Genomic DNA, 23,900 nt, shown 5'->3' on the forward strand with positions numbered 1-23,900 from the left:
AGATGCAAATTAAAGGGGAAAAAAGGTGATACATTATCGGACCGCAACACAGTTTACGGTTGTCTCCCACAATCCAGCTCTTTTTAATAATCCCAGTCAATTTGAATATCAACACCAGTTTCACAGATGTCCTTTAACACCATGCTAAATCAGAAAATTAACCGCTTGAACGGTTCTTCACTCACGCATCAATTCTTGAAGCAAGCTCTGAGGAGAAGAGGAAAAGTGGGATTCCTGCAAAGCGAGATATTCTTCAGCGTACATGCAACTAGTTTTTGAGACTTAGCAGCTGCATGGTTTCACCCCACCAAACCCCCTCTTCTTTCTCTGGCACGCTGAAACCACTTCAGCATTAAACCATGGAAGATGAGCAGGAAACATGTGGCGTCCCCGTGGTCATCATTAACCTTCTGGAACGGCACCAACAACTGAACGCCTCCTCGACTGTCCACTGTTGCTTAGCGATGGACAATCAGCCACACAAAACAGATGCACATCTCAAAAGGTAGCTGCTCCCACATCAGAGATGGACCAGCTCTACATTCCGCCAAGATGCTTTGTAAGAAAAGGGGGCTTTTGAATGAGCTGATGAAAGTGAATAAATTAAAGTGTAACAGCTGAGTGCAGGGGTTGAAAAGGGCAAACATTTGTAACCACTTAGAGCTGCTGCTGCTGCCGCTGCCGCTGCCGCTGCTGCCGCTGCTGCCGCTGCTGCTGCTGCTGCTGCTGCTGCTGACGTTGCCTATGTGCACATAATCCATTAGACAAGAGAGAATTAGGAAAAAGTGATTTTTACGTTTTTTCAGAAAGGCGTATTTTCATAAATGAGTTGTTTGTGTATGTGTAGTTTCACCAGCAGCATCTGGAGTGTCTCAGAGATGTACTCAGGGTTAACCAGACTGGTGAAAGCAACCAAACCTCCAGCCCAAGAGTTTGTAAACTCTCCCAACCACACATGTGGATCTGGGCATATGCTGCTGAAATTTGGACTCTGTCATGTGCTAAGCCCTGGGTGATAGCATAATTAAAAAGGGCCCTGATGAACAGATGACATCGGGTTCAAAATGTCGGAGCAGTGTCTTTTCTTTGCGTGTAACTCCTCGGTGAGGGAGGCGGCAGCGAGCACTACGGGATATGGGGCTCCCAGGGACCTCTGCTGCATGACATATGTGTTCCATTACAGTTCATTTTCAAACATTTCTGCAGGACTTGTGGCTTCACAGTCTGCTTGAGAAGGAGGATTAGGCCCTCCTGAAATTGATTTATTTCTGCGCCCTAACTGTTTATTAAATATAATTGACCATCAAAGTTGTCACAGACAGGAGGGGAAAAAAAGGAGCTGCTACTCGTACCGCAGAAAAGCGAAGCTTTCTTTGAAAAGCTATTTATCTAAAGAATGTCTTAGTTAGAGGCTGGACTGGGAGGCAGAAAATAGGTCATATTTCAACCACTTATACAACCACACTTGGTGGCTGCAGGATTAATTAGAGCCAAAGTCATAATAAATATGGTAAGTTGTCTCAAGTGAAATAGTAAGCTTATACAGTGCCTAAAAAAAAGTGGGCCCTGTAAAATAGGACAATTATCCTCAGATATTCAATATGAAAATTCCCGGTGTCTCTCAGATTATGGTCAAACTGTTTCATCTTCAAGTTCCCAAGAAATCTACCACATTTCTACATCCACGAACATTTCATTTGATGAAAAGAAACTTAACCTCGGGCTGGGAGGGACTGGACTTAATACAGGAACAGATACCGACTGACTGACATCAACCATGTCAGCACTCAGAGCGTGTCACAGCCCTGGTGGTCTGTCTCTTAAACAGACGTACACTGTAAAAAAACCCATAAAAAAACAGTAAAAGGTCTTACTGTCAGATTTTTTAAAAGTATAAATACATACAATCAGCAATAGTGTGTGTACATTTTGTACTTTTACATAGAATTCAGTGTGATTTTGTTCAATACCATTAATCACTTGAATAGTCCTCTAAAATCTTTAATATCCCTTTATGGTTAGTATTTTTAATGAAAATAATTCCCTGTGTTTTTATGGCATTTACACTTAATTTATAAAACACAATTAACTTTGAAATAATACAGTACGTCTCTGTGAAATAACCTTTTGTACAGTCTATGTCTAGTGTATTTAAAAGCCACAAGCCTTTTTTTTTCGTTTGATGATTTGGAAGGACAATCCATCCTTTATCTTTCCAAGGTAATACCGATAAAATCCATAAAACAAAATAATGCTTATTGAGTTTCTATCATATGACAGATAGTTTTTTCCCTTCCTGTGTGAATGACAAAACAACAAATTACTATTTTGGTGGTGTGTCAGTGGAAGGATGAGCACAAGACAGGACAAAGACAGACAGCATGTAATTGGCAATGACGATGTAATAAATGCTTGTTTTCCCGGTTTAAACTGAAGATGTCATGGGTTTTCAGAATTAAAACAAAACAGCATTGTCCTGTCCTGTCACAGATTCCATTGCTATTCATGCAACACATCCATATTATCTTACGTCCCATAGCTGCTTAGGTTTGATGCACATACACATTTTAGTATGTTTTGAAGAGTTAGAAGTGTGGAAAGTTGGATGGATTTTCAGAAAAATACCACATAACTGAAACAGGCGAACCATGCAGCTAACAATAGACTGTAAGAAAGATGGACGACATGACTGCTCCCCAAAAGTAAAGCCCAAGCATCTTGATTGTCACCTGGGAGCTTGCTTCAATGTAGCTCATAAATGTCGCCTTCTCTGTATTAGTGGTTGGGACATGGGCCAAAGTAAAACTCAAAGTACACATAAAAATACATTTTTCTCAAAGATTTTTTCTGTCTTGTTTGAAGTGTTCATTATTCTGATAAGTTTGGTTTAAGTTAGTTAGTTGATGCTATAAAACGGGTTGAAACGTCACGATTGACAGCTGAGACGACCCCCTGAACCCTTCAGTGCAGATTTTGGGGCCAGGACTTTATTGGAGACATGTCCTCCATATTTATTTAAAGTCAATGGCAATAACTAGTTAGCTGCTTTACTCGCACCACTTCACCAAAAAATTGGGCTTCTGATTTCCTAACACATCAAAGCTTTATAAAACAGGGAGATAAAGTTAACAACAGCATTCATCTTGTGTTATTTGCTGGTAAGTAAACGTCTATTTTATTACTGACAGTTAACAGTTCGAAATAAGCCCTTTCTTCTGTTCAGCGTGTCACTATCTATTAAGCGAAGCATACTGTGCTGTTGAGAAATGGAGGTACGGGGCAAGACTATCTTTAAATGTCTGTGGACCATTAGCAATACCTCCCTAACTCAGAGGTGAGGTTGCTTGTGCTTTGTCTGGGTGTGTCAGATTGATGAAAGCTAAGTGCCTTTGGGCAACATTAAGAGGAGCTACAGAAAAGCAACGTTGTTTAGCTAACACAGGTACCGTTAACTAGAAATAGCGGCAGTGAAAGTGATGAATTGGGCAGTAGACTTTTGATGTTGTTTTGGTGCGCATTTAGCTCCAGCTCCTTTTTTAAGGTATCGATTTCTTTATGTGGAGGAACAGAGTCTCCGCAGAGTGTTGTGTATATCACAGTGGGTCTAATTGTGGCTGGCAAGTCTGCAACTAAAACAAGTTGAAAAGTTGTCCTGTCCTTTACTTTATTGGTAGGTTGGGTTAAATTGTTTCTGGCGTCCGTGACAAGCGGCAAGCCTCTCTTTTTTCAAACTTGCCTTGTGAAAAATGAGTTGAATTCAAGCCAGGCTGCTCGGCGAAAGCCCCTTTCCCCCTTATTTTCCATTCTTCCTTCAATTTTCACCCTGTCTCACACTTGAGTTGAACCATGTTGAGATTTTTATGCCCTCCAAAAGGTGACAGGAGAATAGGTCTGGGTTGTCTATGACTTTGAGGAACGTGACTGTCTCTTTGGTCTTAAATCTGTATTAAGGACACACGATCAAGGGGATGCCGTATCTTTTAGATTATCTCTTAGCTGCTCTGATGTGGTCAAAATGAACTGATGTCCCTTCAAAGAATTACCCAGGAAAGTCACATTCAACTTCACACAATGATAAATACCATTTGGAGTCTAAAATTATTTTCCAGCGGGGGAGAATCATTGTGATGTATCCTTATCCATCATCATTATCTAATTTACTGTTTTATGCCTTTTTAGTCGACAGAATCCACTCGTGCCCCTGACACAGTAGAAAGCCGAAGCTGTAATGATCTGTGTCATTGATGAAAGCTCCCCACATAACTGAGCTGCAAGTGATTTCTCAGAACACTGACTCTCAATCATTTCCAACATCTGGAACAACTATGGAATACATAAACAAAGAGCCGGAGTGGGGGCTGGGTGCGACTGTTGCAAGGAATTCAAAGGAGAGCTGGGCAGTTGGACGCAGAATTAGTTGCGAGTTTACAAGATGGAATGTAAACAGGACTGATGGATGGGTCAGTAAAGCTCTCTGTTGTCCTGAGGAAGTCTGGTCAAGAGCTGCAGGACCCCCGCTAACGGGCCCAGATTATGTGGAAATGGGATCTCTGCTCTGGGGAGAGCATTCTTCTGCTCATGCTGCGCTTTTACAGTGTATCAAAGTCACATCTGAGACTTCCCCTGTTGGTTTTCTTCCCCCGACGCTCTGACCTATTGCCTTGCATGCTGCTGGGTTTGTAGATTATGTACAAGCGATGTTCAAACAGAGCGTTCCTCTTTGCAAAGCTTATTTCAAAGCTTACCTCACTTAGTCCTGCTGAGGGCAACTGCCATGGGACTCAAGTCAAATAACAAAGTGGAGAGACATTTGAGCCTTTTGCCAAGTTGGAAATGATGGATGGGAACATGTAATGACAAAAGGATGATTTAAGTGTTGTTGTGATGCCATAAGATAACTACACAGCTTCAAAGAGCGCAACTCAAACGCAAGAAAATGTGGTGTCCGTTGAACATTTTAAAGGGGGCTAAAAACAGATCAAGAAAATGTTATATTAACTATAACAACCTTATTTATATAGCACCTTTAAAAACAGCCGCTACAAAGTGCTTCACAAAGAAGACTAATAAAAACAATAATACAAAACACCTATGACAAGAAGAAAATGAATACAATGTCATTCAAATTCAAAGGCAGCAAATTAAATTTGCTGAAATTTAGAAATTTAGAAATTTAGAAATTTAGAATGTGCAATTCTAAAATCTTTATATGCACATAAATCCATGTGTGAGCAAAACATATTTCAATGTACATCCCCAAGCCAAGATTAGACAGTTGAAATGCACATTTAGGGCTGGTACCATGTCTCTATTGTTGGTCAGTTTGTGGGTCCATCAGACTGAAGTTTCATTGTTATCACCACTTTGGTCCAGTCTCATCAACTGCTGGATGGACTGTAATGAAATTTCATTCAGACATTCATGATTCTCAGATCACAGATCTTAATGAATTTGATGGGATCTCGTGACTTTTCCTCTCCTGCCACCTTCAATTTTATATTTGAATAATATAAATATAAAATATTTAAAAAATCCTTTTTTCTTTTGCCGCAATTAGGATACAATTTAAATTTGTCCAAGACTTTGATTTTTGACAAGCTAGAGATATTACTATCATCCTTACCTTCACTTTGTGAGCATGTCCTCCCAAGAAAAAGGTCAACATCATTTGTTTAAGGAAATTGTAGTCGTAGAAAATTCTACGGGCGCAAAGGATGAGGTAAGGTGACAGTGTAGACTGAGTGACAAAGTCTGCATACAGAGGAAGTAAGGGTGTACAGGTAGGTTCATAAAAATTAATCTTTCATATGGGAGATATCTGTTTGTTTCCCCATTTCAAACCATGACCACGATTTTGTTTAACCATACTAGTGTCCTAACCAGTAGTCTTGAGCCTGATGTTAAATAGGCAGGCTTCTAGTGTTTTATATTTGTGAAGAACTTTGTAACTTTGTTTTGAGAAGTGGTATACAAATAAAGATATTACTGTTGTCAGACTATTACTTATTTCAATCCAAACCATATATCTTCCCCCAAATGTCACCAAGTCAATGTTGTGCCTAAATCTAACCAAACCTAAGCCTCAGTGCAGCCACACTGACTTGCCAGCATGGCTGTAGACTCTTGGCATTGTTACAATTTTATTAAAAGCATTCTGTAAATCTTCTACACATCCCTCATATGCCTCAAAAGTTTTTGCCACTTGGAAGTTGAAACGTCTCTTTCTCGCAAACGGCTTCACATTAGAACCTGAATGGAAGGAGGTACATGTTTATATCCACGAGCTCTGGGAGCTATTTACACACTCTGGAGATGAGCTTTCATGTCAAAAGCTAATTTCCCCTCCAGATCTGAATCAGTTCACAGGGTTATGTAAAATCTCACCCTCAGGATGACATATTAAAAACATCAAGCTCGGTAAAGCAGCATGCAGGAGAGGGATCTATTAGTTTTATTTTTTATTTTAATATGGCTGCTCCTTATTATCGCGTATCCTTATCACAGCAGGGTTTTTGAGAAACATCAACACTCTCTTGTTCCCAGGCCAGAAAATCAAATGTCTTATCTGCACAGACAGATGCAGAGATGCATGGGGGAGGTCTGAGGCACGTCAGCTCCTGCAGACTGAGAGCTGCTTGTCAGGTGAGAGAGATCTGGGAACCAAGAAGCCATCAGTCAGGTCCCGACCTGTCTAATGGGACATTTCTGCTCCAGAGAAGTGTCACTGATATGAATGATGAATAATGTTCAGTGTCACTGACCTATTTGGATGGCCTTGTCATGTAATGTTAAATGTGGGATAAATTCAGATTTACAATGGAAGGGCTTGCTTGATGACACGACTGTGTGCAACACAATGTCACATTATCCTTATATATAAGCATGCATAGCTTTAGCTGTAAATCACAGTAGAAATGGGTTTTCCTGCTGATTGCATGTCCCTTTATAATATAATATAATTTAACATTTGCATATCAAATCCTGGCATTTGTATTATGTCCCATACTGCAACTCACGTTTGCAATTGCCTGTCCAACAATTTTTCTTCTTTTCCAGTCACTACTTTACAAGATAAACAACTCTCTCCAAAAATTATAGCAACCACAAAACCAGGCCTGTTATCTGTGAGACGAAACCTGGAGCTGCTGCACACACACAAAAACTGTGTTTGTTTGAATTTTGACTTCAAACCCAGCTGTGCTTTCTCGCAGTGATAACAGTCATGGAAAAGCATGTTTGCTTCCTTGTGAAATAACAGGAGCTTCTACCACTCTCTCCATGAAGCTCTTACCTCCTTCAGCGAGCAGCGACTATCATCAGGAGGATGACGTTTTTTTCTTCTAGAAATCACAGTGGGCCCAGAGAGCTCAAAACACTGCAACTTACAGGTATAATATGTAACAATTCTACATTCAAATGTATTAATATGGGACTTATTTGATATATTTTGTTGACTTGTGCACTTACATTATCCAAAATGTTTCCAATAATGTTAAAACTCAGAGAAATCCCTTAGTTTATTCAAGCTAATGGGACGTTTCATGTTGTCGCCTTTCAATTGCACCATATCCACTTTACCTGTGGCTTTGCCAATCTCTGCTATAACTTCTGGGGCACACAACAAGTTTCAAGTTCCAAACAGTATTTTGATGAGCTGTGATAACTTAATATTGTGAGTCATTAAAATTTGGATATTTCTGTGTTATTGTAATTTGTTATTGTTTTGATTGAAAGTCCCCCTGGCAGCTGAAGTTATATATTGTACGTTTAAGAAGACACAAATCACGAGCAAATTAAGAAAATCTGTTTAATCAATTCGACCACAGATGCGCTGCAAATACACACAGCCATTTTCAAATAGAAGAACATGCTGTAAAAGCACACAACACAACCAAAACTTAATAATTTGAGTGGTGATATTATGTTTTGAAAACAACAGATCAACAAATATAGCTGGTACAATATACTTTTATCTCTCCATTCCATTTTCTTTGCAGCGACACGATTGTGGGTGACACAGCTCCTTATACATCTTGACCCTCATCCTCATCCCTTGTACACTGATGAGAGACAGTGACACAGACAGCAGAAGAGGGAGGAGAGGAGAGTTGAGCTGCCACCGGTGCCAGGAAGTACAAAACTGCCTTTTATCTGAGAAAAGGAAATGCATTTTCACACTTCAGCTTTTCAAACTCTTCATTTTTCTATTTCCGACCATGCATCTCCAAACAGTGCCCTCCAAAATCCGCCACACTCACAGTAGGTTGCTTACATCATAAAGGCAAACAGTCTCTGGTGTCAGGAGAGAGGAAGCAGTGAAAATGTGAAACAGATGTAGCGAGAGGTGGAGAGGTTGGCTGGTGAAGTGGTTGACGACAGCACTGAAACTGGGCATACAGTACAACACATACACTGACACTTACTGACACAGGGTAGGAGACTAAGTCACATCTTCCACTATCACAGTGTCCAGTCTTATTCTCCTTTAGTGACTGTAATCTATGAGGATCATTTATTAGTCTACTCACAGTATATATGAGCACAAAACCTGCTAATTACACTGTATAGTATATGTTAATCATGCATTTTCATCTTATTCAACTGACTACACATCAATTAGGACTTAAATTTACCAACAAACACTGGAGTGGATTATCTATGTTAAATTTACACACGTGGGAATATGACTGCTTTAGATGATTGTCTTGATTTGAAGACCACCACTCGTGATCAACACCCTGAAGGAGTAATCTCTTGCAGATGTTCTCTAATGCTTTCTCCAAATGTGTTTAATTTGACTCTTCGACACAGCTAAAAGAGACCATATATCATGAACAGTGAAGAAGGTGGACTCTTTTCTTTATGGGACGTAAAGACATTAAGACATTATGGGTTTTCAGAAGTTTTTAGCTAACTGAGTTCTGCATTTAATCCCTAAATATGGTTTAGTATTCAAATAAAATATGAAATGCACCATTTTTGTCTGTATTGGTCATTTAATAGACAGTTTGAGTTGAGTTTGTCTTTTTGATCACAATATTTTTGGTGGATCGTCACGTCTTTTTTTTATTTGGTTGTATGTTTTATGAAGTATTAGTGTGGGAAACTCTAGGAAACTCAAACCAGGAATGGATAATTAGACCAGCATATACATTTTTAAAATAATATTCAATATGATAAAAAAAAGTATTGATGATGATCTAGTTAACTGTCAATAAGAAACACGTTTGCAGGTTAAGTCTTGTTGCCCCGACAGTAGCTCCAGATGAAATGTAGCCGCTTCGCAGATTCAAAAAAAAAAGAAAAAAAGAAAAAAGTGATCTCTGTACGAAGAACAGGGCTCAGATCAGTACGTTAAAGAGTTGCTTTGATCAGTATTGAGCAGGGTATCATTCTAAATATGAACTGACCTTCCTCTTTAAGTGTGAAACATCGGAGGCCAGATGCTGCGGGTGCTGACCCTGCCCAGGCGGCTTTACCCACATAAGGTGATGTGATCCCCTTGGGCTTAACACCAGTATGACTGTGCTTCCTGTGTCAGCTCCGCAGCATCTGTTCCTGCTTAGCATCAACACTTGCAGACTTCCAGCAGCCGTATCAATGTGCATTGTTTTAAGAGCTCTCGACCTTATTAGACAACAACTCTGTTCCCCTCTGCACAATATTCAAGTTGTCAGGATAAACTCCTTTCAGGAGTCAAACTGGTAAAACACTAATGCAAACTGCCTTTCTGTTATTTTGTGGTTGTGTGTGGAAATCATTGTGTGTTGTCTCTGTCCCACTGGGAATATAACAGTGACTGAAGTGCCTTGAGGAACTGCAATGATGCACTGAGCGTTGGCCCAGGGTTCGTCTGACTTCACATGTTTGACTGCCGGTCATGGCGCTGATGAGTCGGAGGGCAGCAGGAGCAGAATAGACCCCCCCGAGAGATGGACTCCAAAGGTCCTCTGTCCTTGACTTTGGGGACCCCATCTGCATTGATTCATTCTGTCACGCTCGTCTCGAAAGGACAACCACGGCTGCTGTTCTTTCTCAGACGCCACCTGGCCTGTGTCCTCCCTGACTTTCTGACCTAACGCTCAGATTGCCTCCCGGGAGGTTGACGGAGGCTGCTGTGTTTAGTTGGTCCAGTATTTTGTAACGCAATGAGCTATATTAGAAGGCTGGCCTTAATCTGTGTTAACATTTATTTCATATATGAATGAAAATTGGAGAAAAACAAGCATTCTTCTCCCGCTGAACAGCCGCATTTACTTGAAACTCTTTGAAGGGGTTTTAAAAGCTGAGAGGCTTAATCAAAGGAGATTTGCTGCTGTTACTTCACAGAGTCTTGTACACGGGGATCCAGGTCAAGTCGGTTCCTACATCGGGCTCCGACCACCTGGGCTGAGCCGCCGCGCATGTGAGCGGATATTGGACGGACGGGAGACAGCTAAATTAGACCCTGCAGATAGCGGTGGAGGGACTTTCCTCGCAGAATCAGCAGGGAAATGAGGAGTCAGAGAATCAGATGGAGTAGATTTGCGGTCCTGAAGCCAGTGCGGCCGGGGGGAAAATGTGCCTCTGATGATAATGAGTCTAACAGGGCATCAACTACACCCTCACCACCGCTCTGCCTCCTCAAATGTTGCTGTGGAGCTACTGAGTAAGCCGGGGCGGGTAATCAAACTCATATCCTACAGGAGTCATGTTGTCGCTGCTACTTGTGCTGCAAATACCTCTGTCCCAGAGGTGCATTACAAACAGCTGAGCCCAGACACGTCTTTGTGCATCACTCAGACTCAAACAGCATGGGGCTGACACCATCCACGCGTTATTTACACATCTGAGAGCCTCCTATCAGGGCTGAGGAGTGCGAGGGAAGAAAACACACCAAGTAAAATGGAGCTTAATCAGCGATTGTGCCTTGATTGTGTTGGAGCTCCTTTTCTCCCCCTTCCTGTAAACTTCTCAAAATAAACAGCAACTGACCTGAAAGCGCTCTCCCCCTGCCATCACAGGCATCACACAGCCCTGCAGAAGTCCACAAACCACTAAATTACATAGCTAATATTCCCTCTGCTGGACTGTTCAATGCGAATGCGTCGTAAGAGAAAAATCAGCTAAATGTTGGAGAGTCGGAGACAAGCCGGCACCAAATAATTGAACGTCACAGCTTAATTAAACGTCAAAGTCATGTGAGTGTAGGTTAGCAGCCGAGCAGCAAACTTTAAATGTAAAAAAAAAAAGAGAACATCTGGATGGGCCGACGTGGATTCTAGGTTTCGCCTTCATGTTGTTATTTACAAGTCAGCGTCAAAGTAACGACAAGTTTTGCACAAGCCAGCATGAGAGCGCAAGCCCCATAATTGCCAAACCACTGGAAGAGGAAATGTAATCATATACAGAATACAAATTATGGCCCAATAAAGATTAGGTAACAGCATGAACAAATTAAAGTGCTGTGAAAACGGAAGGATTAGAGCAATTACACTCATTACACAACATCCATCTCTCTGACCTGAGTCTGGGCTGAAAAACACTGAGAACAGGAAGGCGGAATCCATAAAAGTGCATGGAGGAGGGAAAAAAAAGGAAAAAAGAAGGGAGGATTGTGAGGAATGCTGGAATCTCTTAATGCACACATCCAGCGTGGAGTCAGAAAATAGCAACGTGTCTGAACAGCAGTAGGAGGAATCATGAGTGGAGGTAAAGACACAGTTGCCGTAGAACTGCCTCTCGCCGCGGGGCTGCCATAAAAGACGATATAAGTGATACCGCCGCACACAATGGAGAAATGTTAAGTGAGAAGACAATGTTTTTTAAAAGGGAACAAACGCTCCGTGAGTCAAATTGGAGTCGACATACATGCTCTCAATCTTATCTGGGCCAGGTTACCTGACAGGCAGCCTCCGGGATGATGATGAGGAGGAGGCTCGGAAAAATAAAAGCTTCCCTGGCGTGGAGCCAGCTATTTGTTGTTCCCTCAAATTAAAATCAGCTCTGCTCAGTTAAACAAGAGGGAAACCTTCCTCATCAGCGACGGTAATGACACGACATTATCTTCCATTTGCTTTTTGCGACTTCGAATGCTAATCGCGGGACTGGTGTTCGTGGCCATCCATGCGAGTTGAAGCTTCTGAACACCTAACTTAGAAGCATACTCAAAAGCAAGAGTGGAAATTCCACTTTGTTTGTGGAGATGCTGATGATGCTGAGGACGGCGTGATGACGATTACAGGTATGATGGTAATTGGATGGCGGCCGAGGAGGTGGCCCTGGTGGCGATTATGAGTGCTGATTGTGATAATGAGGACGATAACGATGATAACAACTATTACAATAATCAGCTGAGAGGGGAAAGAAGGGAGACAGACACGGGGATCAGTGTTTTCATACGACCTCGTCTCATTAATATCTCATTAGGGAACATTCAGGTTGGGCTCACTTACGTCAGGGTAATTATTTTTGAAAGGTTACGCACACATAATGAACATGTGGAGAAAGAGTCAGATGCTGCTCAATATAAGATTGTGTGACAGAACGAGACACAGTCAAGAAGTCAACTCGCAGTTTGTCAGATTTTACATGACTCCCTGTTCTTTGACGTCTGGAGCCACCGTGGCTGATCTCTACAAGCAGAATCCAGCTGTGGTGGCAAAACAAAAGGAAATCTGGCCCTCACAAGGGAACTGAAAATGCACGACGACTGGACACGTCGGCCTCTCTGTGTATGTTATGCTGCTGCTGGTTTAAATCAACACAACCCCTCACACTGTATTTTCAGGCTACCTCTCTCTCTGAGATGGCCCAGTTAAATGGAAAACAGCAACGAACACACAAACACACGCACACACGGAAAATTCTTCCCTGAATGCTCTGCTGAATCGCAGGGAACAGGAGGATGCCGGCGCTGTTTTTTCTTCTCATGTGTTAACCCACTCACGAGCTGCTCAAGGCATTTAAGCTCACGCACATCCCTCAGAAGTTCAAGGGGAGACAAAGTGAAAGGAAATCTGAACACATGACCCTCTTAAAGGATACGCCTCAACTGGCCTTTTGTAATGGCTTCGCTTGACAGACACCAGGTGCAGGGAGAAAAAAAAATTCTTTGGGGTTGAAACTCCACCGGATTTTAATGGCTGTGGATGGGTTTCACATTAAAGACAGCGCCGCACGATAATGCACATTAGGACAAAAGTTACAGAAACCCAGAACCCCCACAAAGAGACACATAACGAGCAACCAAATAAACTTGTAACTGATTAATCAATCGTTCATTTTTGCTGCAAAATCTAAGTTAACCTCAGTGTTTGTTACCTCTGTCATTGAGGTTTTCATTGGCGTTTGTCTGTTTGTAAATTGGCAGGATTACCTAGAAAAACTACTCTGCTGATTACCACGAAACGGTGGAAGGATGCGGTATTGGTAGGGAAAAACTCATTATTAGATATTTTGGTTTGGATCCATATCAGGGGTCAGATCCAGGAATTTATTTTCACTTTCTTTAACATTGTGAGATATAACGTATTTCTACATTTTCCTTGATTTCTCAGAGAATAATTCGTGGATCTGGATGAAAACAACCTGGCTTGTTTAGGGGACTGATATTTATGGTTATGTGCACTTTTAAACAGATCCAAGTAAAAAATGTGGCTCAAGTGAATGTAAATGTGGTTTCCTAAGGGTTGGGTCTTGGTGGAAGTATATGTGCTATATATCCACCGGCCACACTGGAAGTGACCAAGCTGCAGGGTCCGATTTGCTGCTGCACAGACACATCTAGGATTTATTTGAGCACTAGTTACTGTGAGACTCCATAGGTCATTGTTTGAATCACTGCATAATGTATAGAGTGCTGAATCTACAGAAATTGACCCATGCGTTCGCCCGGGCTAAGACCCCTCCTTTGTATAACGTGAGATGAACACTGCACTGACTGTGTGGGAGCTGGTGATGAATCATCAGTATGGTGAAAGGTAAATCTGAGTTAAATGAACTGCATTTATATCGAGTATTTTTCTAGTCGTAACAACCAGTCACAAACGCACATTTATTCAGCGGTTTAGCCTACGTGCTCCATCCCATTCACAGAGTGCCGACACACTTCAACATGCACACTGGAGGAAGCGGGGATTGAACCAGTGACCTTGTAATAATTGAAAAACCCACTTCACCTCCAAGACAGAATCAGTGCTAACACCAACATGGCCTCAGGAATCCGTAATGCACCAGAAAACTCAGACAGCCCTCCATTTTTTTTGGAGTAGAAAGTAGTTAGCTCAGTTTGCTGCCTCTGCTAGTGGAGTGTAATATTAGCAAGATGGATTGTGGTGAAGCGTGGGAGGGAAAGGCAACCAGCACGAGAAGGGAGGAGGAAGAGGAGTCTGTAACTGAGTGAGGAGGAACTGATACGAGGGCACCGTGGCAGATTTCCTTTTGTCCTTTTGCCTATAAATAAAATCCAGTCATCCAGTCATCATCATTGTGGATCACAGTCCCAGTTTCTCCAGTCAGTCCCTCCAGGATGTTGCCGTGTCATAGTTATAAAATTAAATTCAACCAATCCCTGTGAATCCTGCAGAGCCTCACAAATTTGACCAATCACTGCAACTTTTCCTCAAATTCAACTCCTCATTTCTGTTTCTAAAGATGGAGAAACAAATCTAACATTAGTTACTGCTAAAGGGTGCAAGATCTCAGTGTGGGTAAACTGGTTTGTATCATCTCCCACATCGAGTTGAAACACAAAAGGAGGTTGAGCAATAAATACTTATTTTTATCAAAACAATCCTGTTGTATTTAAATCTGTTGCAAATGCTGAAAGAATCAATGTTGGTTTCATTAAATATTTAGTGTGCACGTGTATACCTTTGTTCAATTAAGTTTTTGAGGTCATTTGTTTATTTAAGAGGGGCTAGACAACACAGCTGTTGAGTCAGAATAAGCAATATAGCTTATTACCTCGACCAGGTAGGTTTTCTTTTCATCTGCGACTTTTGATTTTACTATGTTATCAAAATTATCAAAAATCTTTAATGTGATCAGTTTGTAGAACATCTCTACAAGGTTCATATATCTGATCTCAATATGGGGATAAAGCGGCCAATCGGCCTTGGACGAGGTATGAGTTCTCTGTCCTGGTTTGTATCTGCAGTCCTTGGGCAGGACAGTGTAAAAGACAATACAGTGAAATACAACAGTACATCACATGTAAAACATCAAAAAGTTTTCCATTTTCCAAAAGTTCCAAAGGTCAATAATCATTTTAACTCTTGTATTGTAAAACGTGTGCATTCTCTGATATGGTTGTGAATTGACGTGTGTGTGTATGTGCACGGTTGTGCCTGTGAAACGACGAATAAAGTCTCAAATAACGTTTTTTAAACATGGTGTGGAAGCTTTAATATACAAAAACTTTATTTTTTGCCATTTCCATTTGCTCCCACAACATCATCAATACAAAAACAACAAGCATTGCATATTTTATTTCTTTCAGAAAAGCTGCTGTGAAATCAGACATTTTTTTAAGCTGCAAAAATCCTCAATACAAAAATCCTGTGAAATCCTGGAGGGACCGTACAGTCCAATTTCATTACAATGGATCCTCACAAATGTCTTAGGAACATACATCTTAAATCAGTGGCAGTTGATAGATAACACTGTGTGGGCTTGTTAAAAAGAAGAAGAAGAGAATAGCGATTACGATGCACAGCACAGAATGGGAACATGGAAGAACGCCACGCAGAGGCTTGAAGCTTAGACACCATTTCCACAAATAAATACTTTTATCCTCTTTTACTAAAATTGAAACATGTAAACAATGGACACACTATCATTATAGTGTCTATTTTCTAATTAACACACACACACACACAGTCAACATTAACCTTAACCTAACCAAACCTGAAAACATGTCTTCACCTTAAAATGTAATGATTTGGACACATTATCATTTTTATCAGTTATCAGTTATTATCAGTTTATATTTTCTAATTAAAACACAACGAGTTCAGCTTAAGTATTCATATTTTTGACAATGACAAAAACCATGCCCTCACACACACACACACACACACACACACACACACACACACACACACACACACACACACACACACACACACACACACACACACACACACACACACACACTAAAGAGAGAAGAAAGACAGGCTCTAATAGGAGATAATGGATTCTGGGTCAACACCTGGTAATCCTTACGTCAGTGAAAGGGAGGGCCTTGACATTTTCCAGAAAGTGCCAAACAACGTGCCTGTAATAAGAAGGTCAACTAAATTTCAAACACGGGGCAGGCTGGAACAAAGAAGCACACAGGCCGAATATGTGAAACCTTTCGGATGGCAAATTGAAAACGAACATATTACTGCATCAAGTGGTGAAGATGAAAAGCTAAAAAACAAGGAATAACTTCAAATTGTGTATCGTCTTGTGTCTTCATTCGAGGGAAGCTACAGACTCATGTTGGAAATTTTGAATAAAACTTTTAATCACTGGGTTGGTGATTTGAACCCCTGACCAGATAATCTTGTTTTGGCAAACAAACAGTAAAATGTTCTGCCTCGGCTGCATTTATAGGTTGGCTTTTGGTTGCGTGTGCGCCCGCGTGCACGTGTGTAACCAAAGTCATTAAATGAAATAGCACATGTAGCTAACGTTTCAGACGATTTCTCTATTTATAGACGTGTAGAGGACATGGTTGACCCAGAAGAACCTCTCCCGCGGGGCCGTCTGTTCTCTGTCCAGACGCTGCAGATTTGGTTTGACTCCTTTGGAGGCAAATTGAAAATCCCAGTGTAATTCAGACGCCAAATTAAAACAAACAAGCTTCAAAAGGAATGGCGAGCCGCTCCTCTCAGCCAGTGTGTCGTGTTATTTTAAATCCCAGTCTCAATCCGATTGGCCGTGATTCAGGGAGAGTGAGAGGCCGGAGATGATGGAGGACTCCAGGGTGCTCTGATTGTGAGTCTGGCAACACAATGACGCCCCCTGCTGTCTGACTGTAACCACCCCCACCCCCTCAGCCACTCAACTACCCTCACACACACATCATCATCACATACCACACACCCTGCAGCTCCAAACCCCAGCATGGCTACTGAGAGGTCCTCCTGGCGTGGGGAGCGACCTCAAGGCTGCACACGCTCTTGATGTGGACCCATTGTAATAATGAACCCCTCGACCCCTCGACCCCTTCGCCTCATCCCACAGACTCTCTCACCGAGAAAAAAAAGAAGAAGAAGGAAAAACCCTCATGCATTCCTCATGAGGCTTGGAGAGAAACACTCCGAACCACATCTGGTTTTGCTTTGCTGAGATCTCTCCCCACGTTCAATTGGGTCTTAAGAATACGGTTTGGAGTAATAAATGGAGGCTTGCGCTGCTTATTTGTAGACTCCACGGTGAAATGACAAGGGCTGTAATTGGTTACTTCCATAATTGCATTGAAAGTAATTTATGTAGTGCCTTGGGGACGCCAAATGAGATAAGGTGAAATGATGATAGCAGTGAGGTAAGTAAACATTTATTGGATCTTCTCTGCGGAGCCTGTCATTCCAGCTCCAGGAACATTTGTGCAAGCACTGATGGAATTGGTTAGAGCGGTGGCATGCTGGAGTGTGTGTGTGTGTGTGTGTGTTTGTGTCTGTTTCTGTGTGTGTGTGTGTGTGTGTGTGAGAGAGAGAGAGGGAAAGAGAGATCGAGACACTGAGTCGTACTTTTATTAGAGAGCCACTGGAGGGCAGTGAAACTACTACATGTGGCAGGCAGAATCTTTCCCGTTCAAGTGTGTGCATGAGAGCCCAGTAAACAATCAGCAGGGTGTGAAAGAGAGGTCATGCATCATTGGCCTAGAAACACAAACATGGCGCTCTGCCTTGTATGCCCCCTGTGTCTCTCCTTGGGCTCTCCTTCGTCGTGCTTTCCCGTGACCTCCGTGAACCTTCGTGATTTTAGTCGGCGGCAGAGCTGCCGGGTGGAAATATTCAGACTGTGATAGGCACATGCAAGGCTGCCTCTCAGTTGTTATTGTTTGTGATTCGGTAGGTAGAGGCTCATACAGTAAATGATGTGCAGAAGAAAGGGGTCCAGTGCCACAGAAGCTCCTGAACTGAGAGTTAACGTTAGCGCCTGTAAAAAGAAATGACAGCTTGTTGCTGCTGGTTCTCTGGGGACCAGCTCTTTTGTATGTAAATGCACTGAGACAACTGTAGAAGGAAATAATAACAACGAAATGGAGCCATGGAAGCTAAACAGACGTATAGTGTACAACTGCTCTGTTGAATAGATCTTTCATCAGGCCTGCGTCGCCTGCCCAGACTTTCCAGTGACTGGCAGCCACACAAAACAGTTTGCGGTAAAAAAAGATAAAATAAATAAAACACCAGCCTGCTGCAGCTCTTTATGCAAAGATGATCTGTCTTTTTTTATAATGGAAATATCACAAGGTGTTTGCCAAATGACAACTTATAATGGTATCAAATTTGGGAAACCTTAATTTTAGGGCTTAAAATCTTTAGAAATTCAGGAGGGAAGAAAAAGGTTTTTTTTTTTACTGCCAGATCAAATTCCACACAGTTGGCTACTCTGCTTCCCAAGAGGGTAAATGTAGCCTACATTGTATAAAACATTCAAGGCTTCTAAGGTGAAGTTACATTTGGAGTCAAAGTACGCTGTGGCTCAGGAACCCGTGGGCTCCCGGGGAAATCAGATTCATGTTCGAACCCTTTAAAGTTAAAGCTTAAGCTCCTTCCTGTGTGCGACGCCTTCAAAAGGAAATGTGTCTTTTTAGTGCAAATCACAGCGCGCTGCTCAACAGCTCAGGTCACATGCTGCCACTCACAAAAGGTCACACATGGAGCGACCTCAGCTTTTGCGAAAAGTCTCAGTCTGACAGCGACGGACAGCTGATCAACTTGACACCGTTCTTCTTCCTCTTTTTTCCCCCTGCTGTCATTCACCTGTTTATTCACATTACATCAGTCGGCAGCCCCTGTGGGACTGCATCATAAAGTTGACAGGTAGAGCGTCACTGTTCTCCTCCAGCCTCGGCCCAGCAGCCTAACCTCACTCCCATCCTGAAACAGCATGCGCGGTGATTGCTTTTGTGATATCCTTTAAAAGCCTGAATGTCCTTCAAAGTAGTTCAGTTTGGTTTTGTCATGGTTTCCTCTTTCAATGCACATCACCCCAGTTCACCCTGTCCAAGCAATGAACTATTAATGTGAGAGGCCGACCCATCTCGCAGGCAGAAAAATATTGGAAAAATAATTCTTACATCTCTCAATCTCTGTATATAAGCCACATGCAGTAGTGCATTCTGTTCGCCATAAAGATTGGCAGCAGGGCCATCAAGTCAGTTTCCTAATGTGGATCCTAATGCCCTTGAAGTCAAGGGAAATGATAAACACACTGTAATTCGGATTATTAATACTCTTATTAATAAAATCCTAATTATGGGAAAGCATTACTCATTGAGACACATTGAGAAACATGCAACGTAAGTTGGGTTAGCAATGGTCATAATGGTTTGGGTTTCTGTTGAGGCCTCAGACTACATCTACACCACTACTACTGTTTCAATATCTGTCCACGTGAGCGTTTTGGCCCAATATCAATTTGAATCCCCGTCCATACTAACACATTTGGTTGAATTGTCTCAGATGGTGTCAATAATAGCTCGTCTCTTATACATGCAGTTGTATCATTGTAAAATACAGAACTTTTACAACATCTGTTGGCAAAGACAACAGGGTCAGCAACAATTGTAATTGATTATCCATGTAGCGTTCTACACTGTTAGCTGAGGCTAATGCCGGTTGTTTTCTTACAGAAGGGTGTCATGTGATAGGAGCCTGACGAATAAGCGAAGGCTACATCATCGAAAAGACCCAATGAGCAAGTGGTAGTGAGTGTCTTAGTTTATATATATTAATTGAAAATTAAATAAAATTTCCAAACATCTCCATTTCTGCTCATTCAGTCTAAAACACAGCCCCAAAGTTTTTGCGTGCAGCAGCCGTATCTGTTCATGCATTAAAACATTGAAGTTTGGATGTAGCCTCACACAAAAGAATTATTGTGCTTTGTGTATCACGCAGAGAACATGGCTAGAACAACAACAATTGATTGACAATGGTGCCAAGAGGATATCTGAGGGCCAATTTGCTGAAGAAAGATCTGGCGTCTGAGCAGCTGATCCCCTCAGATAAGAGCACAAATCTCATTTTCAGCTCCTTACAAAGAAATATACCAGCCGGCCATGCAGGCTTTGTGTTTTTTCTCACATGCTGATCCTAAGGCTGGTGTGGGGAGCCATCGCTGTTCAGTTTACAACAAACAGGTTTAATGGCTACGACAATCTAAAATCCATAGTTAGTTATGGAGAAATACGAGACAGATGAAATCCAATGTGTGCAGAGATGTGTTTACCCTCTCCCCGCTTCTCAGGGGGAGGAGAACTGAAAAAAGTTGTTTTGCAGATAGTCCAATAAATCACGTATATTCTCGTAATCCATTGAGTTGTAAAACACCTTTTTTATGCATCTGCACATTTAGGAAAAAAAAATTGCAGGCTGCACATTTTTATGCAATCTCAATTTCTCTGTCATATTAAAATAAATAAAAAAAACATAAATCCTGTAACAGCGAGATGGAATAAACTATATTTAGCCAACATCTATATCAAATCACACTGGAAACGGCTGTAGTTTTAACCTATGCTGCAATTTTAACACACTCTCTAAATCAGCCTCGGATTTGATTTGTTTTGCCATGGAAAGTAACAACTTAAATAGGAGCTACTTAGTTATATCAGCTTGAGCCTCCACATTTAAAGTAGACATGCTGTAATTTGGCCAAACTGTCAAGGTACACATCCAATAATTTGTTTTAAAGATGGTTCCTGTCATTTTAAGTAGTTCTCATCAGACTGACGTTTGTCCAAGTGCTCCTCTGATGCCATAAATGAGGGGTGAAACGTCATGAATGACAGCTGAGACCGACCCACGATTGGTCGAGCATGTGTATCGATGGGACTTCACGACTGAGGCATCATTTCATCGCTACTGTGCAGACTAATCCAAATGATGTCCTTGATGCAAGATGGCAGCCTTTGCATCTTTTCTGGATTGTGGGAGGAAGTGGGGATGCATCATTCATCTTTATATACAAGGTGCAGGATGAAGCCATATATTCAAACATACTTAGGATACGAATGAAAATACAAATGTGTTCTGCTGCAGAAGAAGTTTGAATTTCAGTGAAGACTTGTTCCTACAAGTGTCTGTCTTTCCAAAAGTCGATGTTTTACCAAAATCTTCTTCTTCTTCTTCTTCTTCTTCTTCTTCTTCTTCTTCTTCTTCTTCTTCTTCTTCTTCTTCTTCTTCCGTCTTTGAAGCTGTGCGGCTCCATCACAGGCATTTAGTCTGATTTTGGTGAAGCAATGAAAGTTGAAATGTGCTTCAAATACAAATTAGTGCGAGTCTGGTTTTAGAAATTTCCATCAACCCTTTTAATATTTCTTTCTGACATGAAAACTCGCAACTGACACTAATAGAGAGCTAATCTGTAAACAGATCTTCTCTGGTATCAACAAATCAAACCAACAAAATATCTACAATTTCACCCAGTTGAGTACATACCTCCCATAAGGTCAAAACACATTGAAATTAATTAGATCCAAATTTGGATCTGCACCAAATTGCACACACTCATACATCAGTCCCCTACACATTTTTTCCCGAAAGATTTATGAATTATTATCTGAGTTATCAACTAAAATGCTGAAAACACCATATCTTACAATGTCAAAGACAGTAAAAAATGAATTTCTGGATCTAACCTCTGACCTGGATCTGCACCAAAATGTATTGGGTTCCACCCTGTGGCATGCTTCACCCCTTCACAAAATTTCATGGAAGTCGGTCGAGTAGTTTTTGCCAACAAACAAATATACAAACAAACGAACTAACAGATAAAAACGTAAACTCCCTGGCATAAGTAAAAATCCACGTTTGTGCTCCTGAACAGAATAACAAGTGATCATTTTAAAAAATCGGATACATTGTCCTTTAATAGACCAAAAAACATCACATATTAATGCTGAATTGGCACAATGTTGGAATAATGGGGAGAACAGGATTTTTTTTTCTTCTTCCGAATTTGGGATTGTTCATGCATTATTCAAGGATATTAGCCCTGGTGGTAATTGTAGTCACTTCAGATAAATAGCTTGAATTAACTTCTTTTGTTTTGTTCTGTATTTGTAGCAGTAAGTGAACAAGAGACAAAGTGTGTGTATCAAATATAAAATGAGCTGAATGGGTTGTATTAGTGTTAATACTGGATTTTATTTTGATGGGACTGCTAGCGGCGGCACATGTGCAGCCATTCTGCGACGTTTGTTGATCTGTTTATGGTTCTTTTCATCTCACTGGGAGACATTAACAGTATCCGATATCTCAGACTGTGAATTACAATTCTGACTGGCACAGTTTTTCCCACTAGGCTGCTTGTAATTATGGCTTAAACAATATTGTGTGGACGTGGCATAAACGTCACAGTTCGTGTTTGTAGCATTAGAATGCAGTAGAAGAGGGTGAAGTGGATAATATGGCTATAGGCTAAATCAAGTTACGATGGCTTTAAGTATCCGTTCTACAGCTCTGGCAAAATTTTCATGGGAGCTGTAGCTTTTTCTGTGCTAAACATTTGATCATTTAAAACTTTGTCAACATCACAAAGGTTTCAGCAGCAAGCTGTAAGTGTTGTAGTTGCTGCCAGAGAACGTCGACTCTCAATTCAAGTCAACTACAGATAAATAGTCTGCCAAACTGCCAACTTTTTACAGTCACACATCTTTAAAGCATACAGCTGGTGAGTATAAGACATATTCAAAAAGATAAAATCTCCTGTAAGGCAGCGTGCTTTCATCCTAGGATAGATTCTCCAACATTAGCTGTGTTCTGGCTCCATAAACATGTTTACACCGCCAGTGAGAGACCTACAGTGTGTAGTGTCCCCTTGCTAGTTTTCCCATCTTTGAAGTGCCATGCTGCATCCCCAACACGCCCGAGAGAATACGGTGCTGAGACTGACAAAAAAGGGGGAGAAAACAAATGAGTTGTACTAAACGTTTGTACCACGAATGTCCCCACTGCATATGTATATCAAAAAAGTTGGCAAAAACAAGGCTTATCGATGGGAAACTGTGGAGCCTTGACCACACAGGAACCCTGCTGGTGCCACCAGATGATACTGATTCACCAATGCTCTTTGAAATCCCACACACACTCTTTCCCCCTTTATGTTCCATCTCAGATTGCTTTTAACGCACTCCTGCCATACTATCGCTCTCCTTTCTTCTTAACCGGTGGCAGTATTCGGGGCTGACTGCGAGATGAGCACAGAGGCTCAATGGAATAAGACTGAGAATTTGCATGAGGATGAGTGGGTGTGTTTGGCTACATTCACTGCAGCGCCTCCCCCTCAGTTCTGAATCGCTGCTTGTATCTGATGTTCTTGGATCAGTGTTCCAGTCTATTCTAGGATGCATCTGATACCACTATGAGCTGACAGCAGCATCAAAAAGAAGACGTGAAAATGTTGGCATGTATATATACAGCACTTATACATCTACCTGCTTGTTGTGGTTACTGTTAACCTTTGACTCACCTGAGACATCTACCCAGATACTAATCAAGGCAGGTATTTCACATCGCTGCATCTGTGATCATGGCCATTTTCTTTGGTGTATGTTCGTGTGTGTGTGTGTGTGGTCAAGGTATTACTAATGTTGTGGGGACCTTAATCAGTTTACACATGGTCAAATTATGGGGATTTCTCTTCCTTATGGAGATAAAAGCAAGTCCCATAATGTAAATTATTTAATAGTTTTT

Source organism: Hippoglossus stenolepis, chromosome 3 (assembly GCF_022539355.2).
Source record: "Hippoglossus stenolepis isolate QCI-W04-F060 chromosome 3, HSTE1.2, whole genome shotgun sequence".
Taxonomy (NCBI): domain Eukaryota; kingdom Metazoa; phylum Chordata; class Actinopteri; order Pleuronectiformes; family Pleuronectidae; genus Hippoglossus; species Hippoglossus stenolepis.